Genomic DNA, 6,000 nt, shown 5'->3' on the forward strand with positions numbered 1-6,000 from the left:
TTTATTTAAAAAAAAATGCAATATTTTTTACTTTTTGCGATAATAAATATCCCAATAAAAGATATTATAAATAAAAGATATTAAAAAAACATATTTTTTCCTCAGTTTAGGTCGATACGTATTCTTCTACATATTTTTGGTAAAAAAAATTGAAATAAGCGTTTATTGATTGGTTTGCGCAAAAGTTATAGCGTTTACAAAATAGAGCATAGTTTTATAGCATTTTTATTAATATATATATTTTTACTAGTAATGGCGATTATCTGCGATTTTTATCATGACTGTGACATTATGGCGGACACATCGGACACTTTTAACACATTTTTGGGTCCATTGTCCTTTTTACAGCGCCAGTGCTATAAAAATGCACTGGTTACTGTGAAAATGACACTGGCAGTGAAGGGGTTAACCACTAGGTGGCGCTGTAGGGGTTAAGTGTTTCCTAAGGAGTGGTTCTTACTGTAGTGGGGCATGGCTTGCTGTGACACGTCACTGATCGTGTTCCCGATGACAGGGAACACGATCAGTGACAGTGTCACTAGGCAGAACGGGGAGATGTTGTTGTGTTTACACTAACATCTCCCCGTTCTATCTCACCACGAGACGGTCGCGGGTATGCCCGCAGCGATCGAGTGCGTGGGACCCGCGGATGCGCTCACGGAGATCATGGCGGGCGTGCGCGCCCGCAACAACCGCTTCTTAAAAGGGACGTCCATGTACGTCCTTTTGCCTGCCATGCTGCAGGCGTATATCTGCGTGCGGCGGGCGGCAAGCAGTTAAAGGAACCTATTTTGAAAATAAAAAAAAAACCTTTACAACCCCTTTAAAGGACAGCTATACCTATTACCAAACTTGCAGTAGCCCACCCATGCATTCTGCCTAAGTTAAACTGCACTAAACCCCACTTGCTGTCACTTAAGTAACTTATTTCTTCAGTGCTGACCAAGTTAACACACACATGTCCCCTTAGGCGTGAATGTAGCCATATCATTGCCAATTGAAGTTTATGGGCACTCAGTGTGAACAGCATAGTTGCACATTATCTGAGCTTCTTGCCTCAACTCTGCCATTGCTGCTGCCATCTCCATCTACCTTTCTGCTGGTTCTAATGTATTCTTGATTCACCCATTGAGTGAATACAGACGATGTAACTTACACAAATGAACGCTGCAGTCAATGTACAGATTTAAAAAACAAATTGCCAGCCAATAAGTAAATTTGTTTTCTGGCAGGAGATACTTTTTCTACTACCAAAAGACCCAATGTGTTACTGGCAAATTTTAGTTTAAAGCGGGAGTTCACCCAAAATGTTTTGTTTTAACCTTAGATTAATGCTCATTTTGTCAAGGGGAATCGGGTAGTTTTTTTTAAAATCTAAGCAGTACTTACCGTTTTAGAGAGCGATCTTCTCCGCCGCTTCTGGGTATGGTCTTTGGGACTGGGCATTCCTATTTGATTGACAGTCTTCCGACAGGCTTCCGACGGTCGCAAACATCGCGTCACGAGTAGCCAAAAGAAGCCGAACGTCAGTGCGGCTCTATACGGCGCCTGCGCACCGACGTTCGGCTACTTTCAGAAAATCGTGACACGATGTATGCGACCGTCGGAAGACTGTCAATCAAATAGGAACGCCCAGTCCCGAAGACCATACCCGGAAGCGGCGGAGAAGATCGCTCTCTAAAACGGTAGTTACTACTTCGATTTTAATAAAAATACCAGATTTCCCTTGACAAAATTAGCATCAATCTAAGGTTAAAAATTTACTTTTCGGGTGAACCTCCACTTTAAAGGTTTAGTTCAGTAAATATAATATTTAAATAAAGATTTAATTTAAATACCGTAAAGATTGTTCATTGGTGTTGCATTTTGCTATTTTTCATATAAAGCGATCAATCCTTAAAAGCAACTTGCTTAAACCTGCCACCCTTGGACTGTTGCTTACATAAGCACTGTGCTATAGGCAAAATCTTTAATTGTGCATTATTATTCTAATTAGAACTTTAAATAGCTTTTTTTTTTCCAGACAGCTTTAAGTTACTCACCAAAGTGTGCAGAAACCCGATATTTCAATTGCTGTTTTATTATAACTTCATTAATATCAGAAGTCTCGTATATCAGAAATCCATTGAGATGAGTAAGCTTGCAAATGATCTAGGTGCTTTGTTTATTAGCAGGAAAATACCTTAACCACTCCCTTTTTAATTATGTGTGCGGAGCTGATAGAAAGTGAGAGGAATTAAAGCGGTAGTAAACTCAGATAATGTTACCCCAAATCAGCAATATGCAATTTCATGTTGCTGTTTAGTAGCTACAGTCATGGCCGAAATTGTTGGCCCCCCAGAAATGTTTCCAGAAAATCAAGTATTTCTCACAGAAAGGTATTGCAGTAACACATGTTTTGCAATCCCTTTGTATGTATTGGAACAAAACAAAAAAGGGAGGGAATAAAAGCAAATTGGACATAATGTCACACAAAACTCCAAAAATGGGCTGGTCAAAATTCTTGGCATCCTTTCAAAATTGTGGATAACTAAGATTGTTTAAAGCATGTGATGCTCCTTTAACCACTTAAGACCCGGACCAAAATGCAGGTAAAAGACCAGGCCCCTTTTTGCGATTCGGCACTGCGTCGCTTTAACTGACAATTGCGCGGTCGTGCGAAGTGGCTCCCAAACAAAATTGGCGTCCTTTTTTTCCCACAAATAGAGCTTTATTTTGGTGGTATTTGATCACCTCTGCGGTATATATATTTTTTGCGCTATAAACAAAAATACAGCGACAATTTTAAAAAAAAAACAATATTTTTTACTTTTTTCTATAATAAATATCCCCCAAAAATATATATAAAAAATGTTTTCCTCAGTTTAGGCCGATACGTATTCTTCTACCTATTTTTGGTAAAAAAAATCGCAATAAGCGTTTATCGGTTGGTTTGCACAAAATTTATAGCATTTACAAAATAGGGGATAGTTTTATTGCATTTTTATTTTATTTTTTTTACTACTAATGGCGGCGATCAACAATTTTCTTTGTGACTGCGACATTATGGCGGACACTTCGGACAATTTTGACACATTTTTGGGACCATTGTCATTTTCACAGCAAAAAATGCATTTTAAATGCATTGTTTATTTATAACAACCCAAGACTCCTGTTTTACCGCTGATAGAAATCCTTATTCTGCGCTATTCCGGAGAACAACGCATATCCGGATTATACTATTATTGCTTGTGGAAGGGAGGCTTTCTGCAGGCATGCGCTACGAATCCCTGACAATGCTGATCAGACATAGCAGAGACAAGAGCGCACATCCACCTATAACCAATAATGTCCTTGCAGAGCTAACATAACCCCCCCCTCAACGATCGTCTGCGCTAATGCACAGGGGGGCCTTCATCAGTGGACACATCCCCACTCTGCAAACATAACTCTCCAACCTTAAGACGTTTTCCACTACCAGACGGGACTCAACCAGCATCAGACTGCCCCAGTCAGCTCTTTAGTGCGGGTTGCGGGAGAACTAACACTGGGAGACACTATGACCATACATATTAAATACATCTTCATAAAATTTCCACGACAGCATGCAACCGGATTGCTCCCCCAATGACCCAGAAAACCATAGAAGAACTGCGTTCAGGGCCGGATTTTCCACAAGGCCAACAAGGCCAGGCCTCGGGGCGGCACTGTGTGCAGGGGCGGCGCAGCGTGGTGCAGGAGACAAGTCATTTTTCAGCGGTGCGGGCCATGCGGCGGCAGAGAGAGATTCTCTCATTGCCCGCACTGCTGTTACAACTTCCACCCTTACTTACAGACTGCCAGACACAGAAGAGAGAGAATTACGTCATCTCTCACCGCCCGCCCTCACTCTCATCTCATGTGCCTCTGTTTTCCGCGCGGGAAAGGAGAGGCTGACAGCGTTGTACCTGGCTGCAAGTACTCTGCAATGCTGGGGTGGGGGGGTTGATTTTACATGCAATTAGTGACAACCTGGAACTTTTTGGGTGGCAGCCAGGTAAGAGTGACATCCCCATCTGGTGTCAGGCAGTGTGGCAAGAGACATCCCCATCTGGTGGCAGGTAGCGTGGCAAGTGACATCCCCATCTGGTGGCAGGCAGCGTGGCAAGTGACATCCCCATCTGGTGCCAGGCAGCGTGGCAAGTGACATCCCCATCTGGTGCCAGGCAGCGTGGCAAGTGACATCCCCATCTGGTGGCAGGCAGAGTGGCAAGTGACATTCCCATCTGGTGACAAGCGACGGTGGCAAGTGACACGCTCAGGGCTCCCACCCATTCTGCTTTATAGTGAGTTGAACTATTTCATTTTATATTACAATGTAATGATAAAAATAATGCATTTCAATCATCCTGACACCATTACAACCATGGTGCCAGAATGATTGAAGCACTAACACCAGTCATTGTCTGCGAAAAATCGCTTAACCCCCTTGCAAAACCCCCCGCCCCCCCCATGTGATGATGGGGGGGCGGCATTAAAGGACCCGACCTTAGGGTGGCAAAGGGAGTAAATCCGGGCCTGACTGCGTTCCTATCGACTTCCTCTCCAACTACAGGGCCGTAGACTGCACCTGCCTACATGCAAGTGACAGGAAACTGTAACTAGAGACTTGAAATTGGGAGTGCTAGTGTCAGGTAAGCAGATGCACAGTGATGGTGGCACCCCAAATTCAGAGTTTAGTAACAGTTGATTAGGAAGGCACCAAATCATAAGCAGGATCAGAGGTCAGAGATGAGCAGAGGTTAGCAAAGTATAGGCAATGGGGTACAGTGTAAATAGGCCAAATATTGATCAAGAGTCAAAGCTGAAGATAGTAACACAGGTAGGAATCAGGCGTTAGAGACAAAAACAGGCAGGGATTGTCCAGAGTCAGGTAAGATGAAAGATGAAGTAATAGAGCTAAGTTAAGTTAAGTCTGAGTTAAGCAGATTCAGGATCAAGGGTAACCAAGATACAAGCTGAAAGATTATCCAGCAATGATCCCATGATGAGATCTGTTGTTTACAAGTTAAAAACATTTTTTTTTTGCTGGAAAATTACTTAGAACCCCCAAACATTATACAGGGCTAGAATTATCGCTCTCGCTCTAACGAACGTGGTGATACCTGACATGTGTGTTTTTTAACAACAAATGTTACCCTTAAAAATTTCCATATGTGACGTTTAAAAAATTCTACAGGTTGCATGTTTTGAGTTACAGAGTAGATACCTCGCATGTGTGGTTTGAACACCGTTTTAATATGCAGGCGCTGCTCACGTATGCGTTCGCTTCTGTGCGTGAGAACGTCGGGACAGGGCACTTTAAGAATCTTTTTGTTTTTATTATTTATTTTACTTTACACAGCAGGGCCACTACACTCATTGAGGTGGGGGAGCAGAGAGATGAGCTCATCTCGCACCGACTGTTTGGATCACGGCTCTTCCGCCAAAGCAGGGCCACTACACTACTCGAGGTGAGGCAGGAGAGCAGAGAGATAAAATCACCTCTCAATGCCCACCTTGCATCATTGCTGTTCTCCCTCACTGGCCTGTGCTGCTACCATGGAAGGTGACAAACCACACCTGGTGGCAGGTGACAATCCATATCTGGTGCCAGGTGACAAACCGAATCTGTCGAGCTGAGCTGTATATGACACACCACCTCTTTTATCATTTTCTATGTCATTGTATCGACTATTCTAAAGTGACCTTTTGGTCCTTCATCCTAAGTATACTTTATATATGATATCTAGGTGGTGTGTTATCTTTGTCTTTTTATGAATAACCAATGAATTTTTAATTCTACTTGTTTTGTTTGATTTTTGTAATAAATATATGTTTTAAATACATATCTGTGTTATGCCTATGAAGTCCATCATCTGCCAACTTACAGTGCAGGTTTTCTAACTTACAAAGCATGTAGAGGTCTGTATTTATTGTAGGTACTCTTCAACTGTGAGAGACAGAATCTAAAACAAAAATCCAGAAAATCCCATTGTATGA

The 6,000-nt window shown here is 42.4% G+C and overlaps 1 protein-coding gene across 3 annotated transcripts in view; it reads right to left on the minus strand.

Moving 5' to 3' along the window:
- LOC120936166 (cytochrome P450 2K6-like) overlaps positions 1-2,160 on the minus strand; it is a 41,359-nt gene extending 39,199 nt beyond the window's left edge. For 2 of the 3 annotated variants that reach the window (XM_040348319.1, XM_040348318.1), the window contains exon 1: positions 2,043-2,160. The gene's annotated coding sequence lies outside the window, so the exon portion shown is untranslated. The remainder of the gene's footprint in view (positions 1-2,042) is intronic. The other variant, XM_040348320.1, reaches the window with a different exon arrangement.
- Between the last annotated feature and the right edge of the window lie 3,840 nt (positions 2,161-6,000).

Source organism: Rana temporaria, chromosome 4 (assembly GCF_905171775.1).
Source record: "Rana temporaria chromosome 4, aRanTem1.1, whole genome shotgun sequence".
In the NCBI taxonomy this organism is placed as follows: Eukaryota; Metazoa; Chordata; class Amphibia; order Anura; family Ranidae; genus Rana; species Rana temporaria.